This window comes from Chiloscyllium plagiosum, chromosome 4 (assembly GCF_004010195.1).
Source record: "Chiloscyllium plagiosum isolate BGI_BamShark_2017 chromosome 4, ASM401019v2, whole genome shotgun sequence".
Taxonomy (NCBI): domain Eukaryota; kingdom Metazoa; phylum Chordata; class Chondrichthyes; order Orectolobiformes; family Hemiscylliidae; genus Chiloscyllium; species Chiloscyllium plagiosum.
Window position 1 is genome coordinate 118563871 of NC_057713.1, and position 26970 is coordinate 118590840.

The 26970-nt window shown below is 39.3% G+C and overlaps 1 long non-coding RNA gene across 1 annotated transcript; it reads right to left on the reverse strand.

The window, feature by feature from the left end:
• Positions 1-13172: 13172 nt before the first annotated feature.
• Positions 13173-26027, reverse strand: LOC122549599. The gene is made up of 3 exons (XR_006311605.1): positions 25933-26027; positions 13925-14065; positions 13173-13197 (listed from the first exon to the last, which is right to left on the reverse strand). It is a non-coding gene; the product is annotated as an uncharacterized LOC122549599 (long non-coding RNA).
• Positions 26028-26970: the final 943 nt, after the last annotated feature.

Here is a 26970-nt window from a genome sequence, read left to right on the forward strand (position 1 = left end):
GGATATAGATAAGCTGCAGAATTGGGCAGAAAGGTGGCAAATGGAGTTCAATGTAGCTAAGTGTGAGGTGATTCACTTTGGTAAGAGTAATAAAAAGATGGGGTACTGGGCTAACGGTCGGATACTTGGTAGTGTGGATGAGCAGAGGGATCTTGGTGTCCATGTACACAGATCTTTGAAAGTTGCCACCCAGGTAAATAGTGCGGTGAAGAAGGCATATGGCGTACTGGCTTTTATTGGTAGAGAATTGAGTTCTGGAGTACTGATGTCATGTTGCAGTTGTATAAGACTCTGGTGCGGCCGCATCTGGAGTATTGTGTGCAGTTTTGGTCGCCATACTATAGGAAGGATGTGGAGGCACTGGAACGGGTGCAGAGGAGGTTTACCAGGATGTTGCCTGGTATGTTAGAAAGATTATATGAGGAAAGGCTGAGGCACTTGGGGCGGTTCTCATTGGAGAAAAGAAGGTTTAGGGGTGACTTGATAGAGGTGTACAAGATGATTAGGGGTTTAGATAGGGTTGATCATGAGAACCATTTTCCACGTATGGAGTCAGCTATTACGAGGGGGCATAGCTTTAAATTAAGTGGTTGTAGGTGTAGGACAGATGTTAGGGGTAGATTCTTTACTCAGCAAGTCGTGAGTTCATGGAATGCCCTGCCAGTAGCAGTGGTGGACTCTCCCTCTTTATGGGCATTTAAACGGGCATTGGATAGGCATATGGAGGATAGTGGACTATTGTAGGTTAGGTGGGCTTGGATCAGCGCAACATCGAGGGCCAAAGGGCCTGTACTGCGCTGTATTTTTCTATGTTCTATGTTCTATTACTAAAATTACTTACAGTATGGAAACAGGACCTTCGGCCCAACAGGTCCACACCAACCCGCTGAAGTGCAACCCACCCAGACCCATTCCCCTACATTTATCTCTTCAGGATATGGGCAATTTAGCATGGCCAATTCACCTATCCTGCACATTTTTGGACTGTGGGAGAAAACCGGAGCAAACCCACACAGGCACAGGGAGAATGTGCAAACTCCACACAGTCAGTCGCCTGAGGCTGGAATTGAACCTGGGTCTCTGGCGCTGTGAAGCAGCAGTGCTAACCACTGTGCCACCGTGCTGCCCACACCATGTGCTCAGGGAAGCACAGCTATTCACAGACTGGAGCAGGCTACATCGCTGGGTTCTGCTTCCTAGCCATAGAGTTCACTCACTCCAGGCCTATGTGGATGCACACAGCATCCATGCCTTATATTGCTTTTCCTTGTCTTCTTGCACTTTGTCCCCTCAGTCAGAGATGCCAGTCTCATATTACTGCTGCATTGCCACACTATGACTCAAGAGTCTTCAGTGTCTGCTAACCAAATGATCTGTGAAGCCTTACAAGCAGCTCCACTTAATAAAGAATCTTAATGATTAGGAAATATGTGCAGCTTCCCAATAATCTACTTTATATTCTAGCAAAATATACCAGGCATCTGGCCGCTGGATCTGATTGTTATCTTTCCCAAACCCCCAGAGTTTAATGAAGGCTGGTCTGAGGACAACTGGTCACAAGCATAGTGCAGGATCTGATAAGTTTTTTTTCTATTATCTGAATTAAAACTAGTTTCACTGCTATCTTCTCTGATCTCGGTATACTGAAATTCATTTTGTGGATCTGCACCATCAAAGAAATTAAATTCTTGCTGTGAGCCCCCAGGAAGAGTTCATGCGGCCACCTAATGTCCCCTTCTCTTGGGAAATCCGCATGACGCCGTGTGTGTCTGTGTTTACTTTTCTGAGCCGCAACTGTGCTCTTACCCTGGTCTTTCTATTTAAATGTGTGACTCTCTAGAAAACTAATTGGATTCAGTTCCCACTTGTGAAGTTCCTTCGTGGCTTGGAGCACTCTTCATTTCTTTGCATGTTTGCATGTCTATTTTCTGATTACACGATGGTTCCCATCTTTGTGAGTGCTTTAATTCCTGTACTACTTTCCTTAAGTGGCCTTTTCTTCTCATTTTTGTTAACCAGAGGGTAATGGGCTTTCTCCTGCTTGTTGTTCTGTCTTTTTCCAGGCTTTCTCATTCACTGGTTCAATGCCTCAAACTCCATTGCTAGCTGGTCCTTTCCATTGCTGAGATTTACTCCTCAGATTTTCCCCACCCCTGGACTGAGTTGCTGCATTGGTCTCATTGTTTACTGTTCCCTTGGCCTGACCTTCAGGCCTTTACTGCTCAATTCTGGTTCTGTGGATCTGGTCACTATCACCACCATGCTGTAATGTGAGATGCGCATTCTTGTGAATGAACCAAGATATCCATTACTGAATATAACGATATATGAATGACAAAAGAACATAAGATGATGGTAAGAGAGGAATCTTACTGAGATGCCGAAAGATCCAGGCTTCAGTTCCATGTGACATCATGATGTTATAGCTTGTTTTGCACATGTTCAGTATTTATACTCAGGGTAAAGATATAATTCCCTTTACCATATATTAACTGATGCTTTTTCAAGGTTTTGTACAACTTTCCTCTTTTATACTCTATTTCTTTGTGTTAAGGATCCACATGCCTTTTAAACAAGTTGTTACTTATCTTACTAAAGGCTTGACCACATAGACTCGCAGTTTCTGTTGTTATTAAATCCTCTTTGCAACTGTGCAGTCAGTTTGTCATATGTCCCATTAATCTTTCAATGAAAATTAATCATTTTGCATTGTGTTCATCTTCCCTGTGTCTGCCCAATTCGGTTTGTCAATGTTCTTCCACATTGTTTGCTACATCTTAAATGTAAAATGTGCAGTCTGAAACAATCATTCAACATTATATTCCACATAATATTTGTTTCTCTTAAAATCAGTTCCCTTGCCATTTGCTTTAATGTCTGGGTACTAAAATTCAGAATACAGCTACAGAATTCTGTATTTACGGCTGCCAATGTCTATTCAATGATAATGAGCAGAATCCTGTAGAGGTCTGCGCGATGTAAAAATTTGTAGCAGAATCATGCAAGAAATTTGGTGAGACCTACATTTCTCAGGAACATCTCACACCAACATTTACACTTTTTCCAAGCAGTAATGTGAGTGTCTTGCTAGACAGTGGAGAAATGATCACTTAAGGAGGATTGTAGCTTGTTAGTTGTTTTGCGAACTGCCCAATTCATTTCTTTACCATTTGGCTTCCAATCTTACTAAATGTGCCAAACAAGCAAAACATTGAGAAAACTTGACGCAGCAAACCAAATAGGCACCTGGTGCTTTCAGCTCAATGCTTGTTGCTTAGGAACAACATCATCTCAGGGCATGAACCATGGGCACCATGTGAAGTTCAGTGTGGTGGGTACCAACTTTTGGGCTGGAAATGGGCTCAGACATCACCCAGGAAGGTTCTGGATTAGTGGTGCTGGAAGAGCACAGCAGTTCAGGCAGCATCCAAGGAGCTTCTTGGATGCTGCCTGAACTGCTGTGCTCTTCCAGCACCACTAATCCAGAATCTGGTTTCCATTGTTTTTACCTTGTTGATTTTAACACCCAGGAAGGGCAGAGTCAGCGTTGCTTTGCTGACAGGATCCAGGTTGGCTGGACATTAGGACATTGAAGAGGCAAACAGATGAGGCATGGGTTTGCAAACTCCAGCTACATTCATTTGCTAAGTATTTCTTTGCATAAGTGCATTCCATACAGAGTGAACATCAAGTGCTGATGAAAAGTGGATTGCACCATACCATTGGTGCAAGTCAAACTAACATTGTCAACTCAGTGATTCAGAGGCTAGTTAGAAGCTTGTTAAAGGAGGAAGGTGTCTATCATTAGTGCAACTTCCAGTGGTATTGTGTGATGACCATGTATGACATTTAAGTGTGGCAAGGGACTCCACCGAATGCAATAGAAAGTGGAATGAGTGAGCTGGGTCTGGGAGGGAAGGGGGTTGGAATACAGCAGTTACTCCTTTTGGGATGAAATGTGGGTGAAGGGCTTATGCCTGAAGGGTCAATTCTCCTGCACCTCGGATGCTGCCTGACCTGCTGTGCTTTTGCAGCACTAAACTCTCGACTCTTATTGTCACATATACCAAGATAGAGGTAATGGCGGTTGTTTTTGCTTTTCCCTAGGATGGGGGATTTCAAGACTAGGAGGCACACTTTTAAAGTGAGAGGAAAGAGATTTTAAAAAGACATGGGGGCAAAATTTGCACACAAAGGGATGTGGTTTCAATTACAATTACAAATGTTCAAAAGACATTTGCATAGGTACATGAATAGGAAAGGTTTAGAGGGATATGGGCCAGAGGCAGGCAGATGGGACTAGTTCAGTTTGGGATGATGCTCGGCATAGACTAGTTGGACCAAAGTGTCTGTTTCCATGCTGACTCCGTGACTCTATGGCTACATCAGAGTAATAGAACAGAATGCAGAATATTCTGTTACTGCTGTGGAGAAGATGCGGAGAAAAATCAACTCTAATATGTGACAAGTCTGTTCATAAGTCTGATAACAGCAGGGAAGAAAATGTTCTTAAATCTGTTGGTACGTGCTTTCAAACTTTTGTATCTTCTACCCGATGGAAAAGAGTATAGCTGGAGTGGCAGGGTCTTAGATCATGTTGGCTACTTTCCTGAGGCAGTGGAAAACATAAACGAAGTCAGTGCAGTTTTCATGATGGACTGGGCTGTATTCACAACTCTCTGTAATGTCTTGCAGTCCTGAGCAGAGCAATTGCCTTGCCAAGTTGTGAGGCATCTCGATAGATGCCTTCACTGGTGCAGCTGTAAACATTATAGTCATTATCACCATGCTGAATTTCCTTAGCCTTCTGAGGAAGTAGAGATATCAGTGTGCTTTATTGGCTAAAATTAATGTGTATGGACCAGGTCAGATTGTTGGTGATATTTACTCCCTGGAACTTGAAGCTTTTCACCATCTCCACCTCAGCACCATTGATACAGACAGGGGCATGTCCTCCACTCCATTTCCTGAAGTCGATGACCAGCTCCTTTGTAAGTGTTAGGATTGAAATGGCAGTTTTCAAAGTCACATATTGAGTTGTAACTTAGCTTTGAGTAATAAAGGAGAAAGTGAGGACTGCAGATGCTGGAGATCAGAGCTGAATGTTGCTGGAAAAGCGCAGCAGGTCAGGCAGCATCCAGGGAATAGGAGAATCGACGTTTCGGGCATAAGCCCTGAAGAAGGGCTTATGCCCGAAACGTCGATTCTCCTGTTCCCTGGATGCTGCCTGACCTGCTGCGCTTTTCCAGCAACACATTTTCAGCTTTGAGTAATAAACTAAAGCATGTCAAGGCTATGAAGCAGTCTTTTCCCTCTTTTACAAGTGATGTTAAGACGCAGCTCAGCAAACTGCGTGACATCTGTTATGAGGGCTAATATGAATAATTCTATTATGAAAATAAAATTTGCGTTTGCTCATTGGACAGCCCCATCTCAACAATCAAAAGTGCAGTTGGAAACTTTAAATAAGTGTTAATCATATGCCTGGAATTTGCAAGTGAGGGTCTGGGCTAATGGTTTCTTGTTTAGGGACTTCTATTAATAACAAGTAGAAAGAGTTGGTGAGCAACATGCAAAAACTATATCAGGGGTCAATTTTAACTCATACAAAACCTATTTACAAGCATCAAATTAAAAGTGGCCTGATTTTAGATACTTACATTTATATGTTTGTATTTTTTTACCTGTAGGAACTCTTTTCCTGAGTGATTTATTTTGATTATAGTCCATGCACATGGTCAAGATTGTGAATTTTACAAACGCTACAAGTATTTAATATATTCCATTGTTTCAGGCACTGGACTGCATTTTTAAAAAGAGTAAAATCTTCTGTAAGAGTAGATAGGCTCATTAAAATAAATGTTGAGAGTGTGGCACTGGAAAAGCACAGCTTTTGCCCGAAACGCCAATTCTCCTGCTCCTCGGATGCAGCCTGACCCGCTGTGCTTTTCCAGCGCCACACTCTCGATTCTAATCTCCAGCACCTGAAGTCCTCCCTTTCACCTCATTTAAATAAATGTCATATTCTAATGGTTCTCGAATGATTATCAAGGTAAAACTTTTCTATTGCCTTCTCAGCATTTCATCGGGTTAGGAATCCGACTCGTGCATAAACACTATCCTTCATCACATTGACTGTCAACCGGGTTAGCTTAAAACAGAAAGCAGCATGGGTAGAGTCCCAGAGTCAGAATGAGAGGAACAGATCATCAGAAGTCACTAAGTATAGTGTGTAGTGAGACAAGGTTTTTTGAGTTAGCAGAGTAAGCAAAGGATGATCACTGAAGAGAGTCAGAGCTTGCATTTTTTATTATCAAAGTGTTCTTTTGTTGTATTGGAAGTGTTAATATGATGAATGAGGATAGCCAGTAGTGTGCAATATTATTACTTGACATGAAATATTGATGAAAAAAAAGGTATAACACTTGCCCTGTGAGGCATATCATCCACAAGGAACTGGGAGCACAAACACTTCAAAATATTAACATTTACATTTCAAGACATTTTTCATATAAATGTGTTTATATCATGTTATTGTGGCAATTTATTAGTATGAATACTTTTGCTCTTCAAAATTTCATTTACATTTTGAAATGGACAAAGGCTTTTTCTTTTCATTTTTTATAAAATACTGCCATCTAGTGGATCTGCATTCAACAATTCATAATTTGAATTCTTTTTACGCATGATTTAATTACAGATGCTTGAGTATGCAGTTGGTGGCTTATGAAAGCAAATCATTGATCTGTTCTAATTACATTCCAGCAACATGTTGTTTCTTAGCAACCGAATGGGGAGAGATTCCATAGCATTATACCAAAATCATTATCTTTGGGTGAAACAGTTGCTATTGCTTCAAGATATGTTATCTAATATTTGGTTGGTTTTATCCTATGCATTTATAACTACCTTGTATAGATTTTTCCAGCATGCGTTCCTATATGTTCCCATATTCCTACTTAGCTTGCTTCTGGACCAAAGTACCTAATGATATCTATGCCAATAAATTGAAAATGCTGACATTGACTTATACTTATTAATCTTTCATTAATTGCAGTACATGAAAGATCGGCAACCGCTTTATTGTTAAATTGACTCTACATTTATCAAGTGCAATCCTATGGCATGTATTGAAGATTCTTGCACGTATCAAGTGTCATGGAAACTGCAGCAAAATATTCCACAGATCAATGCATTTTTAAAGCATTGTCAAATCACTAATCCCATGACCAAAAATTCTAAATTCAGTTAAATGTTGACATGCAATGCAGGTGTTTGCAGAGACACAGTGACATCAGACACAATGATGCCATGGGAAGTCATTTAAACATCCTGCATGTTCTGTAAAATTGGCCCAATATATAAAATTTGAATTCTGCATGTCTACTGACTACCCTTGAAAATGTAATTAGTTTGCTTGAAAGCTATTCCTCCAAAGCTGAAACCCAGGGGACAATTTGTATTTCATAGATTAGTGTCTAAATCAATGTTTATAATATCTTTAATTTAATATTAACAATTGGTTGACATTTTCCATTTTCATTCTAACTGAATGAGCTTACTTCATCCACCATCTTTATTCACAGACGTGAAAGGAATAATTTATGTTATTCAACCAAAGGATCCACTATTATTGTGTGTCAAAATGAGGAACACACAACATTGTATACAGTACAAAATAACTGGCTCTACACCTTCCAAGAGTATTACAAGTAGGGGTGGAGGTGGCAATGTCGAATTTTAGTGACAGGGGTTTCTTGATTGTAGAGCAGGAAAAATAAAACAGAACTGCACAAAGCTTTCCCCAACAAAACTTTGTGTTCTGGAATGGAGACATTACTGCAGTGCTTAGGCTGTTTGTCAGCTGCTCCAGAGACTGCTGGTTTATTTAAGCAGTTACAATTTGAAGATGTTGATGTTTCTCACAAATTTCTCGATGCTGAGTGTGTGCCTTGCTAAATTTCTTTGATCTCTTGACCCAGTCAAACATGCATGCTAAATGAACTGGGACATTATGCTATAAGGAAGGGTCAGAATGTAAAAGATTGCACAAGAAAACACGGAATGCATGCATTGCCTGAATCCGGAGTTCAGTTTTGGTTGTTGCTCACTCTGGATTGGGATTCAAGCTTTTGCCATCTCCTCTGATTGATTGGCAGTGGCAGGTTATTTCTGCAGCAATACAATACTTTGAGGTAAATTGACAAGCCATGGAAATGCCAGAATTCAAAATACTCTAAATATAATGTGAAGTGCAAAAAGAAAAAAAAAGCACAGTAACTTTGAAGTCTTACAAGAAAGAACTGATGTAAGTCATTGAGGTTATTCCGTAAATTTGCATCAAAAACCTGATTGTGGAGAGAAAGGACCTGTCAAGCTGCCCGACATATCTCAAAAATGTAATAAAATTGTCACCAACTGTACTTTTACCTTTTAACAGATGTTGAGGTTTTTGGAGACGTAATTAGCATTTTAGTTTTGAGGTACTGTGATTGCAGGTCTTTCAAAACTGTGCACAGCCTGTGGAGGATTAGACGACAACTTGATCCCATCCATGGATTCAAATTCACACTTAATGCCATCTCTAGACCTAAGTTTAGTTCTTGGTCTCACTTCTGACTGACCCCCTGAACTCAGTCCCTGAACTCCGTCCAGACCTGTTTTTGGCCACAGCTCTCTTCATTTGCTGGGCTGTTGCTTGCATTGTAAAAACATTAGGAAGTTGTACCATGTTCAAGTCAATCAAAAGAAAATACAGGAGGGGTGGAGACTGAGTTAAATTGAATTTTTTTGAGGTTTCCCTGATATCTCTGCCAGTTTTGCCTTGGAATGAAATACAGGTGGAACCATAATAAAATATAAACCCAAAATGTGCAATTTATAATAGCCAGGGAGTTCTGCTTAAGCTACTCTCTCTATTCCATAATACCTCTGATAAGAGCCTGCTGGAGACGTAAGCCTGAATTTTAGCCATTGGATCTGGGGTGTTAAAATGGAACAGTTCCAGGAAAAACAGCCTCGAATGTTTTATTTTGATTCTAAACTGAGGAAATGTCTGAAATTGGAATTTTTAGTAGGAAAGCCCAGAATGATTTTGGAGGCTGTTGGATTCAGAGGTGAGTTGGGCAATATCCAGCATCATCCTCTAGAACTTGGTTGAACATTTAGAAAACAGAATAAAATAAAATGGAATCCATACCCACCTCAAACCTTATCAGTATACACTCCACACACCCCATCTAAGTCAACCCAAAGACATCCCACTCAAAGTTATTCCTCAGGCAAAATGGTAATAATACTTGGCCTCTTGTTATCATGTTTGTCATGAGCCCCAGATTGTGAAGGTGGAAGTTATTATAAATGTGGAGATCTTCAAGGCTGAGTAATTTAGGGAATGTCTTGGGGCTACCTCGGCAGTTAAGCCTTTGCTTGATGACACTCCCACCTGCTCAATAATACTACTTCTAATGGTAGGGTCCCTACTCTTAATCCAGAACACATTGGTTCAAGTCCCACCTGCTCCTAAAGTGTGTAATAACATTTCTGAGGTATTTTTCTAATCAACCTGTTCAGAGATCTCAATACATGCCTCTGGAGCAGGTAAGGCCTGAACCTGGGCCTCCTGGCTCTGAGGTAGGGACACTACCACTATGGCACAAGAGTCAGCATTGCATCTGTGATTTTTTTTAAAAATCAATCTGTTTTTCAAATCAACCTTTTCAGAGATGCTATTATATAAGTCTCGAGAAGGCGGGATTTGAACAGGGGTCTGATCAGTCCAGGATAGGGACATTAGCACTGTGTCACAATAAGGCCAATAACATCTGTGAACAGTTTGATTCAATATATTTAACACTTGTGGTTACTTATCATCCAGTGACTCTCATTGGATAAACAATGCTGATTTTGTCAGTTTCTTAAAGGGATTATGTGCCATAACATCAGAGGGTATTGCCAGTCATTGAGTAGTCATCAATGCATAGTGCATTTTTAAGGGGGGGGGGGGGAGGCGGGGTGTGTATGTTAAAATAGGAATCAGTCCTTTTTTGTTCACTAGTTGGATTCTCTATTCTGTGTTATCTTTATTTCTACTCAAGTGATAGATTGTTGATCTCTGTGCTATAATAATGTGTTGAAATTTCAAACAGCACATTATCCATTGAAAATGTCAATGTACGAAAGGATCTGGGTATACTTGCATACCAGACAAGTAGACAGTAGAGGTGGGGAATGAAGTTAGGAATGCAAATGGCGTATTGACTTTCATTGCAAGAAGATTGGAGTTCAGAAGAAGGAATGTGTTGATGTAATTATATTGGATCTTGTTGATACAACACCTGGAGTATTACATGCAGTTTTGTTCTCTATATCTAAGAAAAGATTTATTTAACTGAGAGGGAATAGAATGGAGGTTCACTAGGCTGATAACATGACTGTCCTATGAGAATGGTGATTTGATTGGGTTTGTATTCACTAGAGGTATGAGGATGAGAGGGGATCTGATTGAAAAGTAAAAAAACTCTAACAGAGTTGGTCAGACTAAATGCAGGAGCAATGTTTTCCTCTGACTGGTGAGTCTTGAACATAGTCTGAGGATGTAGAGTGGACTATTTCAGACTGAAACGTGGGAAATTTTATTTGCTTAAATGGTAGTGAAAATGTAGAATTCTCTAACACAGAAGGCTGAGGAGGCCACATAAATGCTACAATCAAGAAAAAGATAGATAACTGTTATACTTTAAAGACATCAAGGGGCATAAGGAGAAACCACAAATAGGCATTGAGATAGAGGGTCATCCATGAATATATTGAATGACGGAGCAATTTCAAAGGGCTGAATGGCCTACTTCTGTTGCTAGTTTTAATGTCACTATGTTTTCCCTCTGACTTTTGTTTAGACTTTTAGCAGAGATGAACTGTGAACTTGAATCCTAAGTCAATATAGCTGGATTTCGTACATAAATACTGAAGTGAACCTAACTGACTGATCACATTTTAGTTGCAGAAATGATGGTTTTTCCACTTACCTATCTAAGGGAAGGAAATGGTTAACTCCAAGCTGAAACGGATACTGCTGTGGTGAGAGTAGTCAACAAGCAGGGGCAGATGGAAACCCAAAGTCATCATCCTTGAGCCTCCATTTTCAAGAGCACAAAACAATTTCTAGAGCCAGTTGGCAATTTTAAAATAGCAGAAACAAATTTCGAGCTGAATGATTTCACAGTACCAAGACAAAGGCTACTTCTGCCATCCTGTCAAATTCTTTTCAAGTACAATTGCTTGAAGAAGATATCATGGCAACTTATTTCAATTTATTTGCAGCATACCTTAAAATTGTTTTGTTCTAAATTGATGGCCATGCTGGAAACCCATCATGAAGTGTTAGAAAATCAGTCTCTTTCAAAGACTGTCATCAAAAATGATTACAGTGCTCATAAACTCTAAAGATATTGTTATTGTCAAGTGATTCAAATAGTACTGCAACAACAGAACAAGAGATTTTGAGCAACGATTGTTAACAAAAAACAATATCTGACATCGAAAAAGTCAATTCTTGACAAGCAGTATCTCATTACAGTGATAGTCATATAATTACTGTTGTCTAATGCATCATATTGAAGTATATGATGGGGAAGATGATCTAGAGACACATTTGAGAAAGAATTAGATCTCAGGGAAAGTTAATTATAACTTATTTCTTTCATCAAAACTTTTGACTTGTCACACAATAGAGGGCTTCTATGAAATAATTAGCCACTATAATTTAATCATGTTCATGATGCAGACATGATCCATTACAATCTTGCACCATAGTTCAGATGTGGAAGGACAGAGGTAATCTTTGATTGCTGAGATTGGCACATATCACCTGGTCTGATTATTAATCAATATCCCAGTTTAGGTTCAGCCAATACATGGATTCATGTTGTACCAATTTCTTGTTTTCGTTTCTGTGTCCATGTGACATACATATTGTCCAGCAAGTCTTAATGTAGAACTTTGAAACTGTGACTTGTTTGCCTTTGAAAATTGCATTGTTGGAGAGTCCTAGATTGTGTCTGACTTGGATGAACATATGCTAGCTCAAGATCTGTTGGATGTGTTCAGGCCACACATTCATCATGATCTGCTTGAGGTGTTGCAGCTGATCCTCATCTGATATCAATTTTTGAACCTGCTTTGTTTAGCTTGACCTAATGTATAAGATCAATGTTGAGCCCATCTTCCAGTTCAAATTCAACAGTATCTGCTTGTAGGGATGGCAATATCTGTCCAAGTCAGGATGGTAAGTGGCTTGAAGAGGAACTTGAAGGTGGTGGTGTTCCTGTGGATCTGCTGCCCTTGTCCATCTAGATGGAAGTGGTCCTGAGTTTGGAAGGTGCTGCCTGAGGATGTTTGGCGAATTTCAATGTTTCAATCTATACAAAATGTAATAGTTGCCACAAACAGAATATAATGGAGGTTTGCTAGACTAATCTCAGGGATTGTTTTATGAGGAGACATTGAAGAAACTAAGACAGTTCAGAGCTTTTGGACAATGAGTGGTGAACTTGAAAATTACAGTCTTTAGAGGGTGTGATAGGGTAAATGGAGACAAGATATTTCGCTCACTGTTGAGCCTTGAATCAGAGTAGATGGTCCACTTAAGACAAAGATGAGGAGAGATTTCTTTGATCAGAAGATGGGTGAGTCTTTGTAATTCTCAAACTTAGAAGGCTGTGGGAGCTCAGTCATTGAGCATGTTCAAGATAGAAATCATTAGATTTCTGGAGGTAAATAATGTCAAGGTATATAGGGATTCCACATGGCTGTAGCATTGAGGCGGCATTGTAGAAGATAATCAGACATGATCTAATTAAATAGCAGAGCAGGTTCGGTGGGCTAAATGGCTTACACCTGTTCCTATGTGCCCAATACATTAAGATATGTAATTCATATAAACTTGGTGTAAATTAGCCAACAACAGTCTCATTCATCAAACTTTATTTAATGAAAATATAAGATGAAGCGAAACACCCAAATGGCATTTCATTATAGTTAATGTAATTTATTGATGTATACTCATTAAGTTATACATAGAAATTTTGGAAAGACAGAACTCTCTCCTTCATTGATAGACCTGAAAAAGTAGGCATAGCATGATCGATTTGATGATAAATGAGCAGAACATGTTGGGGATTGCCATCTGTGTTGTACCTATGGAAGTAAATGAAAGTATTTGATTTAATTCTAATTTTAGTTTTAACAGGTGTAATATGATATACATAGAAAACCTCCGCAGGAACTTTATGGGCTGAGGACCAAGGCAGATGGGGACTGTCTAGCTATTTGCAGAGCGATACTCAAGGGATTTTAATTCCTGAGCTCCATCAGCAGACCCCATCACCTCAATACCTGAATAATAAACAAAGGTTTCAGGTAAAGGAGGTTAGAATTCAGGAATCTAATGCATGACAATCAGCTAAGTCGGGCAGCATCCGAGGAGCAGGAAAATCGATGTTTCGGGCAAAAGTCCTTCAAGAAGGGCTTTTGCCCAAAACAATGATTTTCCTGCTCCTCAGATGCTGCCTGACATGCTGTGTTTTTCCAGCACCACTCTAAGCTTGACTCTGATCCTACAGTGGCACAGTGGTTAGCACTGCTGCCTCATAGGGCCAGGGACCCAGGTTCAATTCCTGCCTCAGGCAACTGTCTGTGTGGAGTTTGTACATTTTCCCCATGTCTGTGTGGGTTTGCTCCAGTTTCCTCCCACAGTCCAAAGATGTGCAGGTTCGGTGAATTGGCCATGATAAATTGCCCATTTCCACACTGTAAGTAATCTAATCTGCAGTCCTCACTTTCAGCTATGTCATTTTGTTTTGGTTGGGGTCATTACCTGTGCACCTCCTAACCAATAAGGAAGCAAAAATGCAAAATAACTTACTTCATTGGACCTTTTCTGCCCAGACTTTACTGTGGCCATGTGAGGAAGTCTTCATGCATTTCGACATGCTGCCCCTCGGTTAAAATACACTTTGGCTCCAATGCCCTCATTAGAACTAAATCTTCCCACTACATTCCAAATCTATTCAAAACAATAGATTACAAATGAAATCCATATGAAAGATTTGAAAGGGAAGTTGCCATTTTCATTTTAACTACTTGTGACCTGTATCCAGTGGGTAGGTGGAATTGAAATTGGTCTTTTAGAAAAGGCTCCATACCTTGAGGTACCCACAACTGATTTGGATCAATAATTCTAGTCCATTGAAACTATATATACATATGTCTTCATCAAACTGCAGAGATCATAGTGACATACAAGGAGACTTGTTAGTTGTTGCTGAATTCTTTATATCATTTTTCACCTAAGGTGCTGAAACTCTAGTGCTATCTTGCTCTGATGCACTGTTTCATCCTGTATCAATGATACAAGTCATTCATCTCAACTATTTCACTGTCAGACCCTGTGGTAATGATCTACATTGCACAGTTCATCATTTTAACAGCAGTCACTAAAGGCAAGACAAGAGCCAGTGGTCCTGAGTCTCTTTTTCTACGATTACAGTCATTTAAACACATTTAAACCATCAATGCCAAGTTGTTATTTCTGAAAACCAAACAAAGACAATGACAAATCAGGACAAGAGTATTGGGCAGTGAATGTATGGCTTTAGAGATGTTGCAGGAGGGAGGGCCATAGGTCCTGTGACATTGTAACTGATTCTGGGGAAGTGTACCTGTACTGGTCAGCAGAGGGAACTCTAATGTCCTCATGGGGAGCATTATTAGGCCTGACTGAAACTCACTTAACAGAGGGATGGGAATCAGATGTAACAAGAAAAATTTCAAGTCGGGTGCACAAAGGATCAGGGAAACAGATAGAAATAGGGGAGTTCAAACCTAGGGGGCATATTTTTCAGGTGAGAGGAAAAAGATTTCAATCAGACCTCAGGGTGATATGCCACAACCCAGGAGGGACTGAAACTCCAGCCTTCTGGCTCAGAGGTAGGCACGACAAGTGAGACACAAAGGAAAAACAGGCCACAGAGTCATAGCGTCAAAGAAATGTACAGCATGGAAACAGACACTTCAGTCCAACTCATTCATGCCAACCAGAGATCTGAAATAAATCTAGTGACATTTGCCAGCATTTAGCTCAAAATCCCTCTAAATCCTTACTATTCATATACTCATCCAGATGCCTTTTAAATGTGGTAATTTTACCAGCCTCCATCATTTCTTCTGGCAACTCATTCCATGCACGCACCTCCCTCTGCATGAAAATGTTCCTTCTTAGTTCCCTTTTAAATCTTTCCCTTCTCACCGTAAACCTGTGCCCTCTAGTTTTGGACTCCCCCAACCCAAGGAAAAGACCTTGTTGATTTACTGTATCCATGCCCCTCATTATGTTATAAACCTCTATAAAGTCACCCCTCAGCCTCCAATGTTCCTGGGAAAATAGCCCCAGCCTATTCAGCCTCTCACTATAGCTCAAACTCTCCAAACCTTATAACATCTTGTAGATCTTTTCTAAACCCTTTCAAGTTTCACAACATCCTTCCTATAGCAGGGAAACCAGAATTGCACGCAGTATTCCAATAGTGGCCTGAATAATGTCCTGTGTAGCTGCAACATGACCTCCCAACACCAATATTCAATGCATTGGCCAATACGGGTAAGTCTTCACTATCTTGTCTATCTGTGACATTACTTCCAAGGAAATATGAACCTACATTCTAACGTCTCATTGTTCAGTAACACTCTGCAGGATCTTATCATTAAGTGTATAAATCCTGCCCTGATTTGCCTTTCCAAATTGCAGCACCTAACATTTATCTAAATTAAATCCCATCTGCCATTCTTTGGTCCATTGGCCAAAGTGATCAAGATCCAATTACATTCTGAGTTAACCTTCTTCGCAATTCACTACACCACCAATTCTGCTGTCATCTGCAAACTTATTGACTATACCTCCTATGTTCACATCCAAATCATTTATATAAATGATGAAAAGCAATGGACCCAGCACCGATCCTGTGGCATAACACTGGTGACAGGCCTCCAGTCTGAAAAGCAACCCTCCACCACCACCCTTTGCCTTCTACCATCGAGCCAGTTCTGTATCCAAATGGCTAGCTCTCCCTGTATTTCATGTGATCTAACATTGCTAACCAGTCTACCATGAGGAACCTTGATGTATGCCTTACTGAAGTCCATACAGATCATGTCAATTGCTCTGCCCTCATCAATCCTCTTCAATATTCTTCAAAAATCTCAATCAAGTTAGTGAGACCACCACAATTTCCCATTGCACAAAGCCATGTTGACTCTCATTAATCAATCCTTGCCTTTCCAAATACATGTAAATCCTATCCCTCAGGATTCCCTCCAACAATTTGCCCACAATTTATGTCAGGCTCACCAGTCTATAGTTCCCTGGCTTTACCTTACCACCTTTGTTAAATAATAGCACCACATTAGCCAGCCTCCAATCTTCTGATACCTCACCTGTAGTTATTGATGATACAAATATCTCAGCAAGGGGGCCAGCAATCACTTCTCTAGCTTCCCACAGAGCTCAAGGGTACACTTGATCAGGTCCTGGGGTTTTATCCACCTTTATGCATTTTAAGACAACCAGCACCACCTCCTCAGTTTTATGGACATTTTTCAAGATGTCACTATTTCCCCATTTTTTCTATCTTCCACATCCTTCTCCACAGTAAACACTGATGCAAAATACTCGTTCAGTATCTCCCCCATCTCTTTCAGTTCCACACATAGGCAGTCTTGCTGATCTTTAAGGGGCCCAATTTGCTGCCTCATTACTCTTTTGCCCTTAATGTATTTACAGAATCCTTTTGGATTCTGTTGAACTATATTTGCCAAAGCTAACTCATATCCTGATTTCCCTCTTAAATATACTGCTACAGTCTTCAAAGGATTCTCTCAATCTCTGTTATCTGTACTTGATGTATGCAACATTCTTTTTTCTTGACCAAAGTCTCAATATTTCTAGTCATCCAGAATTCCCTACCCTACCAGCCTTGCTTTTCACCCAAACAGGAACAGACTGTCTCTGGACTCTCATTATCTCATTTTTGGATGCTTCCCATTTTCCAGCCGTCCCTTTACCTGCAGTAATTTGCCCCCAATCAACTTTTGAAAGTTTTTGCCGAATACCATAAAAATTGGCCTTCCTCCAATTCAGAAATTTAACTTATAGATCCGATCTTTTCTTTTTATATCACTATTTTAAAACTAATACAATTATGGTCACTGGCCCTAAAGTGTTTCCCCACTGACACTTCAGTCACCTGCCCTCTCTTAGTTCCCAAGAATAGGTCAAGTTTTGCACCTTCTCTAACAGGTGCATCCACATGCTGAATCAGAAAACTTTCTTGCACATACTGAACAAATTCCTCTTCATCCGAACCCTTGACACTATGGCAGTCCCAATCTATGTTTGGAATTATAAACATACATTCATTATCAGATAGAGTCTGATATTATGGTGTGAACAAAGAATTCAGTGCCTTATTGGATAATTATAGTTTAAGTTCTCATTTATAGTCCAATATGATCTTGTTAATTAATAGGGCTGTTGACTATATGCATGATATTTTGTCAGGTATTTCTGATTAATGATGTGTTGCTAATGGGCATGCTGTAATAAATGCATTGTTCCAGATATATTATACAGGGTCAATTGTAGTGCTAACTAGCGCTCTTGCCAAACCTAGTAAAAATATTAGTGCTTGTTTTGCCTTTTGAAAATTGTCATTTTCCTTGTCATAATTCTCACGAATGAACCATAAATAAACATGTCAAAAGTGAAAGATTACTTTTAAAAGGCAGGAAAGCAGATGGTTTTCTGAAGTCTGTTCTTGATCAGTATATTTCTGGCCCAATAAGGAAGGGGATATTGCTGGATCTGATTCTGGGGTTAGAGGTGAATCAAATGGATCAAGTTTTAGTAGGGAGAAATGAAGAGAACAGCAATAATTGTATCATATGGTTTATGTTAGCTGTGAGAAAGCTCAAGGAGGAATCTAGAATAAAACCAATTTATTGTCATTGGGTCAATTTTAGTGGAGTTGAAGCAGGTTTGTTCCAGACAAATTGAACTCACAGACTAGGTGTGAAACTGTAACAGGGCTGTTTGTAACAAGGGAATGGTTCAGCTGTAGTCAAAGTGCGTTTTCAAGAATAAAAGAGAGCAGATCACTGCACAATGAAGAAATAGGAGTTGCTCAAGATATTTAAAACTTTCTATGAGAAATTGTCCTGTGTATAGAATACACTAAAAGTGTCTCCAATCTCAGAATTAGATTTAAAGACTTTGGAGTGTTCTGATTCATTTACTCGGATAATAGCAAAGAAATGTTAGAACTATAATATGAACAGTACAAAAACCCTCAAATTAATCCAGAAATTAAAATGTTAATTTTGGATCAGAATCTAAGGAGCATGGGAATTTGAAATTTAGCTGTGAGTAAGCTCTCAGATAGCTCTCCTGAAGAAGGGCTAATGCCCGAAACGTCGATTCTCCTGTTCCCTGGATGCTGCCTGACCTGCTGCGCTTTTCCAGCAACACATTTCCATCTCTAAGCTCTCAGATAGCATAGCGAGAGCTGTGAAATGGTATCACGACTGCGCTTTCCTAACCTTTTACCTGTGAGTTTGGTTACTCTAACGGGATTAATAGGATCATCAAGATCTCTTTGCTGCTATAAGATTTAGTAATGAACTTGGCACCCTGGTTCATGGGCTACCAAGACATTTGACAGAATCAATCGGTAGTGGTGTTGCTGAGCCACTCCTAACGGTGGACATTGAAGTCTCCCACCCAGCATCCATCTGCATTTTTGCTATCCTCAGTGATTCCTCCATGTGGTTCTCAACATGCAGAAATGCTGATTCATCAGCTAATGGGGTGCTGATAGGTGATAATCTTCAAGAGGTGTTCAAAGTATTGTGAGAAGATTTGTAGCTCGGGTGCTTGTTGTTGTGGTTCGCCGAGCTCGTAATTTGTGTTGCAGACGTTTCATCCCCTGTCCAGGTGGCATCCTCAGTGCTTGGGAGCCTCCTGTGAAGCGCTTCTGTGATCTTTCTTCCGGCATTTGTAGTGGTTTGAATCTGCCACTTCCGGTTGTCAGTTCCAGCTGTCCGTTGCAGTGGCCGGTATATTGGGTCCAGGTCGATGTGCTTATTGATTGAATCTGTGGATGAGTGCCATGCCTCTAGGAATTCCCTGGCTGTTCTCGGTTTGGCTTGTCCTGTAATAGTAGTGTTGTCCCAGTCGAACTCATGTTGCTTGTCATGAATTCGACTGGGACAACACTACTATTATAGGACAAGCCAAACAGAGAACAGCCAGGGAATTCCAAGGGGCATGGCACTCATCCACAGATTCAATCAATAAGCACATCGATCTGGACCCAATATACCGGCCACTGCAACGGACAGCTGGAACTGACAACCGGAAGCGGCAGATTCAAACCACTACAAATGCTGGAAGAAAGATCACAGAAGCGCTTCACAGGAGGCTCCCAAGCACTGAGGATATCACCTAGACAGGGGATGAAACGTCTTCAACACAAATTCCCAGCTCGGCGAACAGAACTACAACTTCAAGAGGTGTCCTGACCCATATTTGAACTGATGCTATTGGACTTGCTGAGGTCGGGAGTCAAAGTGGAGGAATCCCACAACAAGTCCCTCCTACTGTACTGTGTGACCAGAGTCTGCTGACTCTGTCTTACTGGTGGGACAGGAAATGCCCATCGATGGTGCTGGTATTCTTGGGAAAGTGTGTGTTAAGGATGATGCTGTGAGTAAGTGTATGTGTCAAGCTATGAGTCAGCTCTCCCGAATTTAGTCCCAAGCCCCTAGATATTGGTGAGAAGGACTTTGCAGTGTCAACAAAGGGCTGGACTTTACTGTTATCATTTCAGGTGCCTAAGTCAGTGCCAGCTGCTCCACGCATGTTTCATTTGTTCTGTGAGATGTTTTTAGTAGTTTGACATGAGGCTGGTACCTTGTGTAGCCTAAGGGTCATGATGGCCATTGAACATGCAGGAATACTTAAATATCCCAAAGCCCTTCGCTGTGTTAGCAAATAAATACACTGACCAGAATGCAACAGCTCATGTTATTGAAAGGGGACATAAATTGGATAATTCCAAGGATCCTACAGTATTAAAAAAAACACACAAATTGAGCTGGGAGTGTATGTTGTGATGAAAATGCAAATCAATTTCAAGAGAACAAATTTAGTGAATAGATAATGCCATTACAGATGGAATATAATCAGGAAAACTGTGAGATTAACCATGTTAGCTGGAGGAACAGGTGTGTGGAGTATTTTCTAAATGGTAAGAGGTTGGAAGTTATGGATGTAAAAAGGGACCAAGGTGTTCTCAACAATAGCCACCGAGGTCAACATACCATATATGGAGAAATTGGCCAAATTGGACTTCAGAAAAATGGAGTTTAGAAAAATGAAAGCTAATCTTACTGAAACCTCCAAAATAGGTGAAGGGATAGACAGGACAGATATATGTAAAATGCTTCCCCTAGTTGGAGAAACCAGAATGAGGGACTACAATTTCAGAAGAAGGGGAAATCATTTAGGTCTAAAATAAAGAAAATTCTTTACTCAGAGACTTGTGAATCTTATGTAATTCTCTACCCCAGAGGGCTCTGAAATTTTATTTATTGATTACGTTTAAAGTAAAAACTGCCAGATTTCTAAGTACCAATGGCATCAAGGGAAATCAAGATAATTTGAGGAAGAAAGATCAATGAAGTGCATGGTCTCCCTCCTATACGAAGGATGTTGTGAAACTTGAAAGGGTTCAAAAAAGATTTATAATCATGTTGCCAGGGTTGGAGAGTTTGAACTATAGGGAGAGGCTGTTTGGCTGGGGCTGTTTCCCCTGGAGTGTTGGAGGTTGAGGGGTGACCTTATAGAGGTTTATAAAAACATTAGGAGCATGGATAGAATAAATAGACAAGGACTTTTCCATGGGTTGGGGGAATCAAGAACTAGAGGGTATAGGTTTAGGGTGAAAGGGGAAAGATATAAGAGGGACCTGAAGGGCAACTTTTTTACACAGAAGGTGGTGCATGTATGGAATGAGCTTCCAGGGGAAGTGGTGGAGGCTGTTGTAATTTATCACAATTACAACATTTAAAAGGCATCAGGATGGGTATATGAATAAGAAGAGTTTAGAGGGATATGGGCCACGTGCTGGAAAATGGAACTTGATTAATTTAGGATATCTCGTTGGCATGGATGAGTTGGACCAGAGGGTCTGCTTCTGTGCTGTATATCTATATGGCTCTATGACTCTATCAGCTATGATCATATTGAATTGTGGAACAGGCTTAATGGGCTGAATGTCCTACCTTGTTCTGATGAAGAAGTTTGGAACAGGTACACTCTGTCTTTCTGAAGAGGCCTAAGTTAGAAGTCCAGTATAGAAATGCAGATCTCCATTTGATTGTCACAAATGAAGTGGGATGGGGAACCAACAATGATTGCCACTCTTTGGAAGTATGGCTATTGCTGTCAATTAATTGAATGTGTAAGCTTACATTAGGCTTACATTGAGTTAAGAAAAAGAACTTTTTTTTCATTTAAGGCTCAAAATAGAATGAGGATTATCTATTCATTTGTACTTTACTGTCTTTCTTTGTTTCTTAGAGCTAAAGGCATCAAGGATATGGGGAGAAAGTGGGACCAGAGTACTGAGTTAAATGATCAGCCACAATCATATTGATTGGCAGAGCAGGTTTGACGGATTGAATGGCCAAATCCTGTTCCTATTTTTTGTTTCTTTTTTTGGTGAATATATTTTTTTTTTAAATACTCAAATGCCAAGAATCTTTCAGTACGCCTCCACAACTAGAAATGTCACCCACTAGATTATTTTAAAATAAATATTGATAAATTATGAATGATACTTTATAACACATAATTTAGAAATAAAGGGGGAGAAAGCGGTTATTAAACAATAACTTGTGCATTATTTTCACATAAAAAGGCATATTATTTAACAATTACACAATAAGGCCAGCTATGGATTTAGAGGTAATTAGGAAATTTCTGCTGATTTATTACTAAGAAGTTAAATAAAATTTATGCTGCCAATTGCTTACAAGTTTAGCAAGCAAATGAATGCATTTCTCATGAAGAAAGTCACAAAAGAATGCTAAGATGCTGGTAAATTTGGGTATTTCACATAGGGAATGAATAGGTCTTCGAGCAGATCTCTGTGAATCTCTCAAGTGTATCTTAATGACCACAGAGCAGCACTTTCAGAGTCAATGGAGCAGGTCACACACTCATTAGCTTGAACTTGAAAAGGTTCATTTCACAGAATGGTTGACAGTGAACAAATGATGGACTCAGAATAAAACAAATACAACCACTCATGGTAAAAATGAAACTGAAAAGAGAAAGGAAACATTTAAAGAAATGCAAATTCTCAGACAGTTGCAAACTTAATGTTGAGTCTGTTGTTGTGGGACATGTTTTTGTAGCAACCATGATAGATTACTGAAAAGGAACCTCGTCGTCCTATTTGTGATCACTCAGGGAAACAGGTAATGACTGTTATATGATGCCACTTTCTATAGTAATAAAAACAATAACATAAATCATGTCTACACTATTATTATGATTTTCTTTTTTCACCAGGGATGCCAGGGGCATTCTTATCACTTCATGTTCCTAACATGATGAAAAATATATATTTTTTTGTTTACTGGCAGATTTCTTTTCTGTGTGATGTGTGACAAAATCACAACCTGGTTTACAAATAATGGGTTTACATTTTTACAATTCAGAACACAGAAAGGGCAATTTTGTTACTAACATTAATAAGCATTATCCATCTGAGTAGGTAACTTCACCTTCTGTACTTTCACATTGATAGCTTATTTGGCTACTCCATGTAGAAACATCAGGCATCGTTAAATTATGTCTGAAGGCTATTTTCTATTGATGCTGGTTATTCTCTTGCCATTGCTACACGTATTACAGGCCATTTGGTAACACAAACTATATAATCCTGAAGATCATGCAAAAGCTATGCTCCCTAATATGCATTTCAATAATATTTATCATAATTAATAATAGATTCTATTGTTATATTATTGCATATTATAAATTATTTCTCATTTTGATTTGGTAAACATTTTTTGAATTGGCATGATTTTGCATTATATTTCAGTGGAGCTGCAGAAGTGTGGTGGAAATTAATTTTGTAAAAGTAAATGGGACTTCTGCTGTATTTGCATCCTAATTACTATGATGGGACCAAAGCAGTTTGGAGCAGAGAGTCATTCAGAATCTTTCTCAATGTAACTTCCCTCAAGACTTTTCTTGCACTTTGTTGACTTTTGAATTTGTATTTTTTTGCAATTACTTTTTGTAATTTTTTTTCCATTAACTCGAAAGAGCAAAATACCAGGTTGACCAATCTAAGAGTGAAAATACTCAGAATTCTACATATGCTAAATGTATATCCTTAGCTTATCTGTTGCAAATGCAATCTACCTCTTCATTATTTTAAAAAAAGTTGGAACGAAGTTTGTATCAGAATCTCAAAGATCTGCAGTTGATTGTCTTAACTCACAAATGAACTTGAATACAAATAAGTGTGGGCTGGCCCATTTTGATGGGAAGGATAAGCTTGCTGGATATTCATTGTATGTCGAAGAATATCAATCTTAAAGTTATGGCTCAAAACCTATTTCTCTTCCAATGGATGGAATCTTCCCAGACACTGAATGATATGGGCTTTGATGAGAAAGCTGAAGGAGTTGCATTAGATGGTCAGCAAGAGCTTCTCAATATGAAGAGAACAAAGTCTCATTTTCCAAATGAGTTTTGAATGCCAAGATGAGATTCTTAAACTCATTAATGAGAACTTTAGTATGCATTAACATCTCATTATTAGTTAATCTCACCGCATCAATATGCAGTTTCTCATTCTACCACCGAACATTGAAACCACATTGCAGCATTTTTCTTTATTCTTTTATGGGTCTGAGCATTACTGGCCAGTTGTTGCTCATGCTGAGCTGTCCATGAGAAAGTAGTGGTGAGCCGTGTTTCTTGAACTGCTGCAAGCGGTGCAAATACAGTGCTGTCAGGGAGTGAGCTCCATGATTTTGACCAAGTATAAGTGAAGGTGTAGTGATGCAGATCCCAGTCAAGATGTGACTTGAGGAGGACATTGCAACTCCTGGTATATCTGTATGTCTGATGTCCTTGTCCTTCACATATAAGGCAGGTAACGATAGTTTGATCTGGGTTTCTACCCTGAGGAATTCTTGGAGCGATATCCCATCATTAAAGTGATTTATTCCCAAAACAACAATCATCTTCCTTTCTCGAGCATAATAAGAACATAGAACAGTACAGTATAGCACAGACCCTTTGGCCCTCAGTGTTGTGCTGACATTTTATCCTATTCTAAGATCAAATAAACCTACATATCCTTCATTTTACTACCATCCATGTGCTTATCCAAAAGTTGCTTAAATATCCTTACTGTATCTGACTTTACTACCACTGCTGGTAGGGCATTCCATCCACTAACCATGCTTTTTGTGCTAGGTATGACTCCAACCCTAGAGAGCTCTCCTCTCCCAAACCCTCCACCCCTCCAAAAACACCGATTCCAATCGATTCAAATTTGCTCGGGCTTCTTGACATTTACTCTAATTCTGCCTTGATGTCAAGGACAGTCACTGTCACCTCAACTCTTGAGCTCAACTCTTTTGTCCATATTTGAACCAAAGCTTTAATGAGGACAAGAGGAAACCCAAACTAAATAACGTGGGTCATTTCAGGTCGGTTTTGTTCACTGGAACTTCTGACAACAACTTCTGTCATTATGACAATAATCCAGTCTAGACTGATGGAATGATCATTGGTTGGATTGGATTTGTACTCTGTTTTTTGTCATCAGTATACATAAGGGAAGTTACCTGAGTAGGGGTCACTACTTTACCTAAACTTAAAAGCTTAGGTGGTGCGCAGTTAATCTAGAACACAAATATTCACTAGTATGGATTGGGTGTTGTCAAAGCTCATAGAGTTTGCCATATCCAGTACCTTCAGCCATTTCATGATATCAAATAGTGAATCAAATTGGCAAACCAGAGACATTTGTGATGTTGGTGGTCGCAATATCAGGTAGAAACAAATTATCCAGCTTACTCTTCTTCCTGGAGGTGGCTGTGAAAGCTTCAACCTTATTTGTTGCTGAGTTGTACTGAGCTTCCCCATCATATTGGCAACTCATTATAGAGCCCTCCTTCCTGATTTCTGTTTACAAATAAGCTGGGTTGTAGAATATATATTCAATTCTTCTCAAAACAGAAAACAGAAATGCTCATGTATTTTTAAAAAATATTTTTATATTATAATATCTGCAGAAGTTTGATTTTGGAACAAAGCTTATTAACCACTTTATAGCTAACATATAAGATCAATTTCACACGTACCTCACATAACACTGATGTTTCTTTCTTTACCTTACCTTCAGTGCATCTGTCATTTTTTTCAGGTACTTATCATACTTTGCAAATTAATCACTGTAATTCAAACACAGTCAATTCTTTTTGCATGGTGGTCACTATCCTAAATAACAAATTATACAAAGGATTTTGCTAAAGTATGACAATGGGCATCAATTATCACTGCATATCACAACTTTACATTGTTTAAGACTCTTTTGGCAGGAAATGGTGTTAAATACTTTTGAGAGTACATTTTGAAAACTGGCTGTTTCAATTCCTTATTACCATGAACAGGTGGTGAAAAAGTGCTCCCAAATTGTATCACTTTGAAACACAGATGAAAAACTGCAGCAATTGATGCAGTATTAAAGTAACATGAAGAGTTACAACTCATCTTTTCTCTCTTACCTTGTTTTAATATTTTCCCTTTTACTCTTTGCTGTGTTTTACTTCTCCTCCTCTGTTTACTTATCTCAGTAAAAAAGAAAGACTCCACAAGAAGATTAAACCACCTGTAATAAACAAAAATGGCCAGGGAGATTAGTCGAGTCAAAAAATAAGCATATGAAGTGGTGAAACATAACGGTAAATCCGAGGATTGGGATTATTGTAGGAACTAGCAGTGAATGACTAAAATGCTAATAAAAGTAGAGAAATCAAATATGTAAGTAAATTTGCAAGAAATATAAAAACAAACAGCAAGAGCTTCTGTCATACAAAAATTGAAAGTAGTTAAGGTGCGTGTGAGACTGTCAAATGTTGTCACTAGGAAGTGATAACAGAGAATAGAGACACAACAGAATTTAAACCAATATTTTGCATTAGTCTTCATGCTGAAGGACTCTGGAAACATTTCAAAGATATCAGAAAGCAATGGGAGGAATGGCTATGTAACAGTCTCTATTATGAAGGACAAAATATTGAACAAACAAATAGAATTGAAGGCAGATATGTTGCCAGGAGCTGATGGTCTAACTCCAAGGGTTTTAAAGGAAAAAGCTGTAGAAATAGTGGAGGAATTGGTCAAAATATCCCAGAATTCACTAGATTCCAGGAGGGTTTCAGCGGATTGGAAAACTGTTAATGTGATAGCCCTGTACGAGAAGAAAGGGAAATAGAAGGCATGAACTAAAGACTAGTTTGTCTAACATCTGTAACTGGAAAATTCTAGTGTTCCTTATTAAAGAAGAGGTAGCAGGACATTTAGAAAAGCTTAACATAATTATAATCAGCACCGTTTTGTGAAAGAGAAATCATGTTTGACACATTTACTTGAGTTTTTGAGGATATAACAAGGAGAGGTGTTGAAGGGAAACTGACAGATGTAGTATACTTGGAGTTGCAGAAGGTCTGGAATGAGGTGCCACAAAATAAATTGAATGCACAAGATAGGAACTTATAATTGGAAGTATAGAGATAATGTATTAGTACGGATTGAGGATATGA